Source organism: Rattus norvegicus, assembly GCF_036323735.1.
Source record: "Rattus norvegicus strain BN/NHsdMcwi chromosome Y unlocalized genomic scaffold, GRCr8 chrY_unlocalized_3, whole genome shotgun sequence".
NCBI lineage: Eukaryota > Metazoa > Chordata > Mammalia > Rodentia > Muridae > Rattus > Rattus norvegicus.
Window position 1 is genome coordinate 1,639,566 of NW_026947389.1, and position 14,544 is coordinate 1,654,109.

Below are 14,544 nucleotides of genomic sequence, written 5' to 3' on the forward strand. Positions count from 1 at the left end.
AAAGACAGACACTACCTGAGAGTATTAGGCTAGAAAACAAATTTTGAAGCAAATGGTCTGATAGACGGAAGCTGGATTTGCCATTCTACTATGGAATATAATTGATTATCAACCAAAAGTTTTCCAAACAGGTGAGGAAGGAAATTTCATATTTATCAAAAGATTATCACAGCAATAGGAACTCTCACTCCTAAATATTTTTGCTCCAAATACATGGGCAACTGCATTCCTAAAGGATACCTTACTAAAGCTCAAAGCACCCAATGTTCCTCACATAATAAGAGTGGGAGATTTCAACACCACGTTCTCTTCAATGGACAGATCATGGAAATAGAAATTAAACAAAGATCTAGACAAACTAAGAGAAGTTGTGAACAAAATGGACATTACAGATATTTATAGAATATTTCATCCTAAAACAAAATAATATGCCTTCTTCCCAGCATCTCATAGTATTTTTTCCAAAACTAATCATATAACAAGTCACAAAACAGGCCTCAACAGATCTAAGAAAACTGAAATATGTCCATTTATCCAATCAAACCGTGACAAACAAAGGCTGATCTTCAATATCCACAAAACATCAGCGAGCCCACACATACCTGTAAGTTGAACAGTGCTCCACTCAAAGATAACTTGTCAAGCAAGAAATAAAGAAAGATTAAAGACTTTTTAGAATTTAATAAAAGTGATGGCACAACATACATATGCTGTACTCAACAATAAAAGAACCTCTGGGAGAATCACCATTCCTTACCTCAAGCAGTATTACAGGGCAATAGTGATTAAAAAAAATCAATGACAAAAAAAAAGTTGTATTTGTACAGATCTAGGAATGTTGATAAGTGGAATAGAATTGAAGACCCCAAGACAAACACACACATCAATGGTCACTTGATATTTGACAAAGAGGCCAAAACCATCCAATGAAAAAAAAATTAGGATTTTCAACAAGTGGAGGGCAGCATGTAGAAGCATGTAGAAGTATGCAAATCGATTCATTTTTATTGGTCTAATCAAACCTTAAGTCTGAGTGGATCAAAAACCTCTACATCAAACCCAATAAACTGAAACTATAAGTAGAGAAGAATCTTGATCACATGGGCACTGGGAAAAATTTCCTGAACTAAACACCACTGGTTTGTACTGTAAGATCAAGAATCAGAAATGAGACTTCATAAAACTGCAAAGATTCTGTAAGTCAAAGGACACTGTTATTAGGAGAAAACAGCAAACAAATGATTGGGAAAAGATCTTTATCAATCCTACACCTGATACAGATCTAATATCCAAAATATACAAATAACTCAAGAAGTTAGACACCAGAGAGCCAAATAATCCTATGAAAAATGGGGTGCATAGCTAAACAGAGAATTCTCAACTAAGGAATAACAAATAGCTGAGAAGTGTGTCAAGAAATGTTCAACATCCTTAGTCATCAAGGAAATAAAAATAAAAATAGTCCCGAGGTTCCACCTCACGGCAGTCAGAATGGCTAAGATCAAAAACTCAGGTGAAAACAGATGTTGGTGAGGTTATGGAGAAAGAGGAACACTGCTCCATTATTGGAGGGATTGCAAACCTGTATGATAACTCTGGAAATCATTCTGAAGTTTCCTGAGAAAATTGGATAATGCCCTAACTGAGGACCCAGCTCTACCTGTACTCTGCATACACACAAAAGATGGTGCAACATACAACAAAGACACATGCTCCACTATGCTCACAGCAGTATTATTTATAATAGCCAGGAACTGGAAAGAATCAAGATGCTCTTCAACTGATGAATGGATACATAAAATGTGATACATCTGTACAATGTTCTACTACTCCACATTAAAATCAATGAATTCATGAAACTCATAAGAAAATGGATTGACCTAGAAAGCGTCACCCTTAGTGAGGTAACCCAATCACAGAAAAGGACACATAGTATGCAATCTCTGATAAGTGCATTTTAGCCCAAAAGTTCGAATTCGGCAAGATATAATCCACAGACCACATGATGTTCAAGAAGAATGATCAAATTATGCAAGCTTCACTCCTTCTTAAACGGCGGAACAAAAAACATTCACGGGAGTTTATGTGGAGGCAAAGGTAGAAGTAGAGACTGAAGGAATTCATGCCCCACCTGTGGGTCATATACATATATACAGTCACCAAAAGTATATAAGATTATTGACGCTAAGAAGTGCATGCTGACTGGAACTGGATATAGATGTCCCTGAGAGACACAGCGAGAGCAGGTCAAATTCATAGTTGAATGCTAGCAGCAAAACATTAATCTGAAAATGGAACACCAGTTGCAGGAATTAGAGAAGCGGTTGAAAGACCTGAAGGGGCTTGCAACCTCATAGGACAACAATGCCCAACAACGAAAGGCCCCAGGGAGTAAAGCATCACCCAAAGTATATACATGGATTGACTCATGGCTGTAGATGTATATGTAGCACAAGATGGCCTTTTTGGGCAACAAGGGGAGGAAAAGCTCTTAATCCTTCCAAATGTGGACTCTTAATATAAGGAAGGTGAGAAAGATTAGACGGGTGGATGATGTGGATGGGAACACCATTATCGAAGAAGGAGTGAGAGCAGATAGATGACGTATGAACAGGAAACCAGGAAATGGTATATTTGAAACTTAAATTAAAAAATCATATAAATGAAAAGAGGATCCTCAGATTCCTTTGAATAGGTGGAGGAATATCTAATTTCCCTGTGTGCAGAAGAGGAATTTTTGCTGTCCCTCCAGGAAAAGGTGATAGATTTTTGATGTTTTAAAGTATAAGGGTGAAATAGGATCTCCCCTGGACTGTATGGAATGTGCATAGCTTCTCTTCCTCTTATGTCTGGAGTACTATTGAGCAGAAGTTGAAGGTTGATTGATACCTTGGAAATTATAGAACATTCCAGCCACACACTACTTCAGCAACTCCAAACTGAAAATCACAGTAAAGAATACACACCTGAATATCCATGGTAGGCAGTCAACAGTCTTAGAAGTCTTGTACGAGGCTCTAATGCAGTAGTCTTAGGTTCAGTATCTTATTCAAATATATGTCCATCTACACATTCCTCTGCATGTGAAAGGACACCTCTGTGTAAGGGAACACAATGAAGATAGTAGTCTGATTTGTGCTGGCTTTTAGACTCTTGTTTGAGAACTCAGTCCAGATTTCTCTGAGATCTCTTCGTCAGAACAGTGTTTCTCAGGACAATAAACTTAGAAATTTTAGAGAGGAAATGGATTTGGCATATGGGGAATGTGTCGTAATTCCTTGGCCTTCTGGAGTCCTCTTAATTGTATAAGTCTAAATCTTACTCAGTAAGATGGTGGAAGTAGGGAACTTGCACAGAAGTAGGACTGTTGTGTCAGTCATCAAAAAGGTAATATACCAGACTTCATGGGAAAAAGTTGTTATTGCACCGTGGACATCACCGGGATTTCTGAGAAAATGTGCAATGGAGATATTGTATACCGGTTTGTTAGAAGTTTAAAATCTCTGGCTACTTCTAAAATTATAAAAAAAACATTTTATTCTGGAGAAAATGTTAGTACCTCGTGGAGCAGAGGAAGATCCAGTATTGCTTGATCAGCTTCCTATTCTTTATCAGTATTTAGAATGTCCATATATTTTCATGGCATTTGAAAGTCCAGGTAGCAATTCTTCCATCAGTCCTATAGTTTGCATTTCATTCCAGCAGTTGTCTTTGGGCTTTGAAGACTTTTGTCAGACAAGAAAAGATCAACACCCCTTCCTTCCATGGAGGAATGACTCAGAATACATGTAGCAGAAATAAGTTTGTATGTAATCCTAAACAGTTGGGATATAGCAGGCTCACAAAATCAAGAGAAGAAGTGCTAATGATGGCCACAAGAGAGTGCAGGCATGAGTACGCTTTGGGCAAAAGAAGATATTTCAGGCCAATGTGGGCCTTTGGTGAAAGTGCTCTTGTCCACTATACAGAGAAAAAAGGTGAAATACTTGTGAGTAGATGTGGAGTGTTGATGCTCCCATAGGGAAAGGAGAGACACTGAAGTTCTTCTATGAAACGGTGACATTACAGACCCCATGGACAGAAGATGTGAATTTGAGAACAACTGGAGCAAAAGGTATCATTCTGATGTCCCTCCTAGAGGAAGTTTTGAATGTGAGACACAGTTAAGTGTTAATTTTGTGACATCTTTCATCAAAAGTAGCATGGTTCAGAATCATTCTTTGTCAAATAGGTTAGCTGCTGAGGACCTTTTTGAGTGGAAGTGGAGTTTGAGACCTGGGTGCCAGAGATGACTTCAGGAATTGTAAGTCTTATAAGACAGATATCGGACACTCTTATATACAGAATGTACATTTGATATATACTGGACATAAATCGATGATCTAAAGTAATGACGTTTAAGAGTAGAATATTAAAGAAACGTAGAATCTGCTTAAAGTGACAAAACTATTTAAGGATAATGGAGTGTTCAAGCCTACCTTGAGCAGGCAAGTTATTGCTACTTCACATATTGTATCTTCAGTTACACCATGGGAGGCCTGTCAGGGATCCAAGCATTAGTATTATTCAGCAGTCATGATTTTCAGTCTCTAAATCCTCTTGAAGCTAATCATCGACGACGGTTATAAGCATGAAGGATGGTATATAGGACAAATAATGAAAGTTTCACGATTTACTAACATAGATCATAATTAAGTGAAGTGCCTTTGGTCACATCTGTATTTTCTTAGTGGCCATAATTAGATGGACATGATCTAAAACTCCCTATTAGAGGGTTACATTTGATCTAAACATCCGTATTAGAAGGTTGAGTATGCTCTAAGGACTCTTTAATCTTGGTCCTCTTGGGCAAAAAAAAAAAAAATTCTGAGATCTCAATAGTAAACTATAGTCATTCTTATAACTGATCTTGGACAGAAGGGGATGGTGTAAGGTATTATTTGTCAAAGAATAAAAACCTGAAGGCTACCAATCAAAGTGAAGTGCTGATTTCCCTTCATCTAAAGTGGATGGTGTTGAGATGGCTTGGAAATAGGTGCAGTTTGAGTAACCTGTGTTCATAACTGCAACTTATGGGGTCATACTGAACTGTTTTGCTAAACAAGAAAGTGCCTGGCCATTTTTAACCAATTACCAAGATCCAGTCACCTAACTGTGAAGAATGAAAAATTCTAGCTCACCTTTGGTGGTGGGAGAACATATGGTATTGCATAATTCTTCCAATTATTCTTTCCAGCTTCCATTAGTCAGCATGCTCTTCTATCAGGGTGATTGTCTGAACTGTGATGCTCCATTGATACACACACACACACACACACACACACACACACACACATGTGTGTGTGTATGTGTATCTGTACGTGTACGTATATGCATATGTATATGTATATGTATATATAAGATGTATACATGTATATATATATATCATATATGTATGTATATGTGATGTATATATGTATACCTATGATGTATATATATAATGTATATATACATATATACATATATGTGATGTATATATGTATATATGATGTATATATTTATAAGTGTACATGTGTACACATCCATAAATGAGAGATGGAAAAATTGCATTTCTGAGAACCTTCTGTAGTAAGGTTGCATATATTTTAATTTTAGCTATCTGTACTCTGCCCTCTGATCTACACCAAGAATCTTATGATGTCCCACTGGGAAATTGGAATTATGATTGCCTGGCAATCTTGGTCAAGTTTGGCAATTAAGAAAAATGAAGTTAAATCAGGTATAAGATGTCCTTGTAATTAAGTGATGCTCTTGGGGCATCCAGAGCTAGAGGCTACAACTGAAACTCCTCACAAATATAGATGGAATCAATGAGACTTGCCCATAGGAGCCAAACCTGAGATTTCTCTGTGAGCATCAATCCATACCAATACTCCCTTGGCCAGGAACTGGATGTCTATAGTTTTTGTGGATGAAGATCCCATTTTGTACTACATTGAACTGCATGTTATTGAATCTGATTCTGGCTTCTACAGAGGTATGCCATGAGACCATGGGGCCTCTTTAGTCAGAAGTGAAGTGAATTGAGCCCACTTTCAAATAATCAAAGTTTGGGGGTCTTTCCTTTATATGAGTACTTGAGAGGACATAAGGCAACCAGGGAATGTGTAGAGTAGGCTCAGTTGTAGGAGGGAGGTCTGACATTCTGTTCAGTGACTTAGGTAATTGATGGAAAAAGGAAGATCTTGACGCCTTTAAGAAAGAGAAAACTTTGAGATCTGATTGTGCAAAGGTATGTGTTAGAAAATCCTTGGAGTTGGTGTTGGTAATATGAAACATCCTGTGAAACATGAATGTCATTATTACCTGATTTGGTAAAGGATTTTCCCCAACAATGCCGTTCAATTTCTATACTTCTTTAGTTGGTAGGAATTTTACATCTTGTATTTAATATGGGGAAGTGCAGGTAACATCCCAGGCCTTTTTTAAACAGCCTGCATGACTGTCTCTGGATCTTTTGCTCATTCAGTTTGTCTTAATATGTCCATATATTGGCAGCAACAAAGGGTGCTCTTGATTTCTAGTGATTGGATTGATTCCATCAATCAATGATTCTATATATAGGAACTGGGACCTCAAACCCGAGTGGAAGAACATATTTCTCTACCCACCATGGTAAAAGGTAAAAGCCTTGAATTTCTATTATTTAGAGTATATCCATGTGAGGTAATTCAAATTCGTGAGGGACTGCTTTAGAATACAAGTTATGGCATACTATTTTTTGGAAAAGCATGTCTCATGTCACCTTGTGAATAAAGGAATGTGTGAATTTCCTTTGGTCAAAGGAAGTGTACTCCATCAAGAGGTGAGAAAGATCCAAGGCCACACTGATGGGGAAGGAGTCACATCATCATTCAGGGTGGTTCTCATGGCCTCGTCAAAGAGGAATGAGTCTAGGACGTATATCAGAACAGTAGAGTTCTGAGAAGAGATTCACAGAATGGGAAGTTCTGAGAAGATCTTTAGCAAAAGTGAAGTCCTGAATGTATTGGTTCAGAATGTGGAGGTCCCTAGTCATATTTTGAAGAAAAGAAGTATCCACTTCACCCATGGTCAGCAGGGGAAGGTTATCGGCTACACTGGGTCTTGGAGAAATGTTCTGCCTCTATCTCAGTAACTTCTAAGTATGTTCTCTATATGTATACCCTATATATCTTTTAGTCCAGGCAATGGTCACAACAACAGTATAAGTGGTTCAGGAAGCGGTGATGTTTCTTCATGGATGTGTTCAGCTACACACATATGTGAATAAAATATAGGAATGGTGTATATTTTGATGACCTACTTTAAGGCACATAGTATAAGAGTCAATTTAGCTTTGTGTCTTCTGAACTAGGATTTAGAAGCAGAGAAATATAAGATACCATTGTTTGCATATGTGTTGTATGAATACCTTGAATAAAGAGGTTAGTTTTAAGCAAACTTTCTTAATAGCTGTGTTCTGTGGCATAGGACGAAGGGCAGCTCTAGTGATTCTTTAGTTCCACAGGTACTCCAAAATTCCCATAGTACACAGGGAGGAGGTCTGAGACAATTGATGTGCACTGGGAATAATTTTTAGAGCCCTTTCAATAGAATTTGATTTCCCAAGCCCCAATTTGCAGAAGCTGAGGGTCTAAAATCTACTGGGTGGATTGAAGTAGAAAATTGACCCACAATCCTACTGGAAAGACAGGGAATGTTAGATGATCATTCATGTAGGATGCGTGGTATAACACTCCCTCGGTCTGGCAGCTCTTTAAGGAGAAAAGACAACACCACTTGATGGGAATAGGAATATAAAAGGGCCATGTAAGTCTTCAAGCAGGTTTTAAGCCTCTTTACCTAAAGGATCTAGGGCAATGCTGTACTTTGGCGAGTACTGACATGCTCTACAATATAAGAAGAAGGAGTAAGTTAACACTGGGTAAAGTGAACCCCATGTAAGAGAGGAAAACTCTAAAGCACTATTGAAAATGAAGAGAAATTTCTTCAGGCATAGTGTATATAGGTGCCATACACACTTCTGTCAACAGAAAAGGTCCCTGGTACCTTATACCAGGATAAAGTTTCCAGCAGTAATCATAAGTTTCAAATTCTCATTCAGAGTTTTATATATTCATAATTTCTGTTAATGCAAGAGAAAAGACAGGAACATATTTCTTCTGCCAAAGGCTTTGGATAATTGTTTCTGGCTATGTTAATCCTTCTGGTTCGTTCAGCTGTTAAGATCTAAGCAGAAATGTTGAAATTATTATATTTCTATTGATTTGCCTGATTGCAGTTTGCAAGGGTTATATACTCTGATTCCAAACTTCGACTCTGGGACTTCAAAACGGAGTAGAGTCGAGTCCCTGGATTATAGAAGGAGTCACTTTTGAAAATATGTCTGATCAGTTAGGTATACAACTACTTTGTTGGAAATTCAAGGGCCCAATATTCAGAGAGAACATTTAGGAGGACTGGAAAGAGCGAAAAGGTCACAGAATCCTTCAGGCAAAGGTTTACCTTGGGTACTGGAAGAAGAGAGTCAAGTGCAACTGTTTTCACAGTCCAGAATAACCATGTGTCTGGGGACTATGAGGCGTACTTGCCAGAAATTAGGGAATTTGCTCTTACATATTGGGTGGTAATCTCTGGATTTATCTTTTCCTCAAGCTGTTAAGCAGCAGGATAATCATGGACAACAAAGATGAAACTGCTCCATTTTATGTTACAAACCTTAAAGGCAGAACGTAGGTTAGGGCTCAGATTTGCACTGACATGTCTGAGGACATCATGTCCATGTGGTCTGCCATTCCTTCAAACATTTATGTATGCCTGGCCACCCAGGTCAGAAGGAAACATTAAGACCTCTTAGAAGAATAGAACTGAGATTCTCTGGATAGAGGTGGATTCTCGGAAGAAACCATTGTCAGGGGATATTAATTTAAAGTTTCCTTAAGAAAAAATAAACATCTGTATGAGAATTCATTTCATTTGCTTCTCTGTATGTTCTTTATCAGAAGAATTTGTATTAAGCCACGTTCAACTTTAAGGGTATGTCTAGATTTTCTTATTCAAAGAAAGGGGAATATATTCATCTTACTTTGAAGAATATGCTTGTCAGGGGCTCTTCATTGCATCCCAAGTGAACCTCCAGTCTACCTTGAACTGACAGAGAAACCAGGGAAAAATTAGGAAACATATCTGTGGCACAGTCCATAATATCAAGAAATAGTGTGGGTTTCCTCACCCTAAATTAATATCTAAACTTCCTTTGGACAAACTAGAATGATATGAAGTAACCTTTCTTTCAGGGATAACATATGACACCTCCTTAATCAAAGAAAGAATAGATGAGTACCCCCGAGTAAAGAAGAGTTGCTGATGTCCCTGTGACAGGAAATTGTTTTGAGTATTCAAATTCCCCTAGTATTTGAGAAAAAATTAAATTGCTTACAATAGCTCAAGAGGTCCTACATTGCTTCATCTTCTAATGGTACTTCACAGTCTAGCATATACACATCTTTAGCTGAATCTGCAAGAGACTGAATATAGATTCCATGATTCAAGAAAAGTTGGGGGTGTCCTAAGCCTGATTGCCTCCTAAAAACTATATTCAACCAAAAAGTAATGAGCACCAGACTGATGACTTCACAACATATCATGTGACCTTACACAAGGAAGTAGCATGAGATTCCAGGATTTGCTCCCTCCTTTTGGATTTCAGTGAACCTTCAACAGAGGGATCAATGCTCCATGGTCTGAGGTAAAATATTCCATGGGCCCCAAGCAAAAGGGATGGTTCTGAGAGACCATTTGGTCAAATGAGTAACTCTAAGGCCTAATCATCCTGAGCAGAGAAAAATACCAATGTTTTTGAAAGGAGAAAGTTCTTAAACCAGTTTGAAAGTAAGGGACTATTCCTGATTACCTTCTATAGAAGACTATGGTCCCAGCACTCCAGGGCTCCATATTTTCAGAGAACTCAAGAAAATTCTTATGTCCAAGGCCTCCACTACAGACTTGACAGCAATCTGAGATTTATTCTGAAATCTTGTGTCAAAGTCACTGGATCTAAACCCTATTTAAACTTACTATAAGCCGCACAGGTATGGGTGTGAGGGATATTGGCCTTTCTGGTGAGAATCTTAGATAAGTGGCCTTGGATCCAGGCTGGAATTTTTATTCATTGGCCAAGGGACCTCAATCCATTGTTCTTGAAGATTTTTTGGTGGTCAGAGTTGTATTGGCTATGCAATAAGGTTTGAGGAACAAGTTCTGGTCAGCCACAAACAAAGTGAGAATCTTCTATGGATTCTTGTTCAAAAGGATTCAGTTTCAGGTACACTACAGCAGAGGCTGAATGTTTGAGACACTCCTCAGTCACAAGGTCAATTCTAGATTTTGGTCCATCAGATGGCCAAGTCTCTGACCCCTCCATTGCAGACAGAGGAAGAATAAAGTGTTTTTATTCCAGGGCAGTTGACTTCTAGTGTTTGTCGTTTTATAGGTATTTGAGTCCTTTGATGTTTAATGATATCGGAAAATGATTGGTTTTGTCTATTATTTTTCTTGTTAAATGTCGAATTATGTTTCTGTGGCTACCTACTTTATCTCTTTTTTGTGTTTTTTAAAAGTAGATTGTGTTCTTTCTTTTTCTGGGTGTAGTTTCCTGCCTTGTACTGGAATTTTCCATCTATCATCTTTTGTAGGACTGGATTTGTGGAAAGATATTGTGTAAATTTGCTCATGACATGGCATATCTTGGAATCTCCATCTATGGTAGTTGAGAGGTTTTACAGTAGCCTGGGCTGACATTTTTTTTCATTTAGGATCTGTGTGATATATGCCCAGGATTGCTAGCTTTCACAGTCTATTTTAAGAAGTGTGGAATACTGATTGGTCTCCCTTTTTATGTTACTCGACCTTTTTCCCTTACTGCGTTTAACATTTTTTTCTTTGTTTTGTGCACTTTATATTTTAACTATTATGTGATGGAAGAAATTTCTTTTCTGCTCCAATTTTTTTGGAATTCTTTTTGCTTTTTGTACGTGCAAGGTTGTCTCTTTCTTTAGGATAGGGAAGATTTCTAGTATAATTTTGTAGAAGATATTTACTGACCCTTCAAAGTGGGAGTTTCATTCTCTTCTATACCTATTATCCTTAGGTTTTATCTTCTCATTTTGTCTATGATTTCCTGGATGTTTTGGGTTAGGAGTTTTTTGTTTTGTATTTTTGGACAATTGTGTAACTGTTTTCTATGGTATCTTCTGCCCCTGAGATTCTTTTCTATATTTTATATTCTGTTGGTTGATGCTTGCGTTTATGACTCCTAATATCTTTCCCAGGTTTTCTATATTCAGAGTTTTCATCTTTGTGTGGTTTGCTGTTGTTGTTGTTGTTGTTGTTTTTGTTGTTGTTGTTGTTGTTTTCTGTTTCCATTTTTACTTCCTGATGGATTTTTCAATTCCTCCAGCAGCTTGTTATGTTGTAATGTAATTCGTTAAGGGATTTTTGGGTTTCCTCTATGAGGTCTTCTATCTCTTTACATCTGTTGTCTTGTATTTCTTTGATGGAGTTATTTATGTCCTTCTTAAAATCCTTTAACCTCATCATGTTCAGTGATTTGAACTACAAACTTTTCTATCTCTTTTCTGGTGTGTCAGGGGTAGACTGGGCTAGCTTTGGTGGGAGAACTGGTTTCTGATGATGTCTAGTAACATCAGTTTATGTTCCTTAGGGAATTATACTTGCCCCTCACCATCTGGAGTTAGCTGGTTTTGCTGTCTCTGAAAGTGGCTTGAATTCTCTCTTAGCCTGTGTGTCAACAGTAATGGGACCGTTGTTCTCTCTTGAATTATCTTGTGTGCCAAGAACTGTGGATAAATTTCAGCTATATGGAATAGATAGAAACAAAAGTATGCTGTAACAGACTGCACCTCTTTTCGTGGGTTCTGAGCACTCCAGGAAGTTACCTCTGAGAAGAAAAAGTCTTTCCTGTGCTCTTGAGTGTGTCAGCACTCCTGGAAGTCCATCTATTTCCTCATTGGATCTGGGGACAGAGAGCTGAGGTACAGGTTCAGCTCTGGGAACACAGCTCTGGGTCCTCTTGGTTTTTAAACTTTCACTGGAACAGCTCACAAAAGAAATTTGACTCCCTGATAAGTAAGTGCCTAGGAATCATCATCTCTCTGTCTCTTCAGAGATGGGACCACAAACATATGGCAGCTGGCATTTTCACATGGATGCTGTGAATTAAACTTAGGAATCTCATTCTTTCATGTCAAATATATTCCCAGCTGAGATAATTGTTCAGTGAACAAAGTATTGTTTTGAATATGACAGAGACTATCTGTGACAAATTAAAATATTTAGGCAATGTCAACTAGGTCACTGAATTGAAGAACTCACATAATTACTACATGATGGTCTAACCAATGCACGGGATGCATATTCATTAAAATGAAGAATAGTATAAAGTTTATTTATGCAACTTACTGAATCATGTAATAAATAATAAGTCTCCACTAATGTACCATGTCCATAATAGTGTATAGATTAGGAATGAATAGAAAGTATTATGAACTTTCTTTTATAAAGATTGCATTATAGTACAAGAAAAAAGAAAAAAATGAATGCATAAATCAGTGTGTTGGAGTTGATAGTATGCAAGTAGTTGAAGAATCTATTTTAGAAATAAGGTCATGGAGATTGTCATGAGGAAGTGACATTTAAGTTAAATTAGATGAAAAATAATTGATCTATATTTTGGGCAAAATTACAGTAAATATAAGGATGATAAGAGGACAAAGACCTTGACATATACAAAAAAGTAAATATGAGAGTAGTTTGTATTGATTAAGAGATAGAAGAACGGTCCAAATAAAGCTGAATCTCAGGCAATGTCTCATATGGGAATATAGAAACAATGTTAGACATATAATTTTTATTTACTGAAAATGTCTTAGAAATCATTGAATAGTTTTAAATAAGTTTGTTTAACTCACAATGTATATAGTAAGGGACTCTGGTTACTTATGAATTATGATATGATACAGAGAATGATTTTAAGGATGTTTTTGAAGTCTATCTGGAAGTAGTGTCAATGATAATGAAAAAGAGTCATATCAGAGAGCTATGATGGAAATTGTTGTGTTTGGTAGTAGAATGAGGGTGGGTTGAGTAGGAAGAAAAGAAACCCAATGACTTTTTTTGAGAAAATGAAAAGATGTTGGTGTTATTTACTCTGATGTGGAATGTTTCATGATAAGTGGATTTAGGAGAATTATAAAGGAATTTATTTTAGACCCTTGAAGATGCTTGAAAGAACCTCTAACTCACTAGACATTCCTACTTACTGTTCATGGTTTGTTGATTTAAACCATTACTCAGACCATTATTAGCTGTTATATAAAAAAAAAAACTTACATTACTATCTGTATTTTTTCAAGGTGTATCTGGGAGTACTTATTTAATTAAGAGCAAACCTATGATTATACTTCATGCTTATTTAGTATATTCAGACAAATTATTTGCCCATTTACTTACTACAAACATTTTGTATTGCAATTAGAATTTAATCCAAGTTTATTGGTGCTGACACACTGTTTGATTAGAATATAATAGCTCATGAATGTGAATTTCACAGAAAGAAATCATTTGCTCAGATTTTGTAAACTTACAAACCCTAGAAGAGTAAAAACATGTAATAAATTCTATCTCTTCTACTTTTAATCTTTAGTATTTTAGTGTGTTATGATATACATGCAAAAATTCCTAACCCAGATGATTTTAACTATAATATCCAGTACTATTAAACATATCAATAGTATTTTACAAATATGAATAATCTATGCTTTCAGAAAATTTTCATCAAAGGAGCAAGAAATTCTTCATAACTTCAACACAACATGGCCTTTGGGAACAGAATAAAACACAAATAAGGAAAGGCGGAAAATTATTGACACATGCACTGTTCTTGGTTTGAAATTTAACAATCATGCTAGTTATAGGATACAGCTTTGAAATTCGAGTCAATGAGAGGATGAAAAATACTGAGGAAGAGTAGGTAAATTGAATTCTTGCTACATGAACAAAAACACTGGATCTGAAGGTAAGGTACATTTTATATAATGACCCTCGTCTTCTGACACTATTTATTCAATGCTTTGGTATTTGTTCGTATATTATGTTCCAAAAACATATCAATGATTCTGGTTATTCTTAATTAATGAACATGCATTTCAGCTGATTTAATATTCCACATTATCTTAATATTCTTCTGCATTTTTCAGTATGAAAATATAGATAATTATTTTGATTAGAGTAAAATTTTATTTTTTATCTTATGAGAGAAGAAATTATTAATCAAGAATGGATATTTGATATTTTCTAAAAGATGTTAATAGAGGTTGAAACCGTATATATAAGATCAACCATTTATACCTTTTCCAAATGAAACTCATTGAAATGTCAGTACACATGTAGTACATAAATGGAATGATACATAGGAATAAAAACATCCCCTATGCATCCAGAATC

General features: G+C 36.5%; 2 long non-coding RNA genes across 6 annotated transcripts in view; one reads left to right on the forward strand and one right to left on the reverse strand.

Moving 5' to 3' along the window:
• Window positions 1-14,544, reverse strand: part of LOC134484682 (uncharacterized) — a 159,182-nt gene that overhangs the window by 127,657 nt on the left and 16,981 nt on the right. For 2 of the 5 annotated variants that reach the window (XR_010062329.1, XR_010062330.1), the window contains exons 2-3: window positions 9,107-9,171; window positions 4,479-4,538 (exon numbers count right to left, since the gene is read on the reverse strand). This is a non-coding gene — a long non-coding RNA (uncharacterized LOC134484682). Of the gene's footprint in view, window positions 1-2,966; window positions 3,098-3,559; window positions 3,676-4,478; window positions 4,539-9,106; window positions 9,172-9,460; window positions 9,549-14,544 lie in introns of those variants that run through there. The other 3 variants (XR_010062327.1, XR_010062326.1, XR_010062328.1) reach the window with 3 other exon arrangements.
• On the forward strand, window positions 3,917-14,261 carry LOC134484684 (uncharacterized). The gene is made up of 3 exons (XR_010062331.1): window positions 3,917-4,303; window positions 6,201-6,271; window positions 13,866-14,261. It is a non-coding gene; the product is annotated as an uncharacterized LOC134484684 (long non-coding RNA).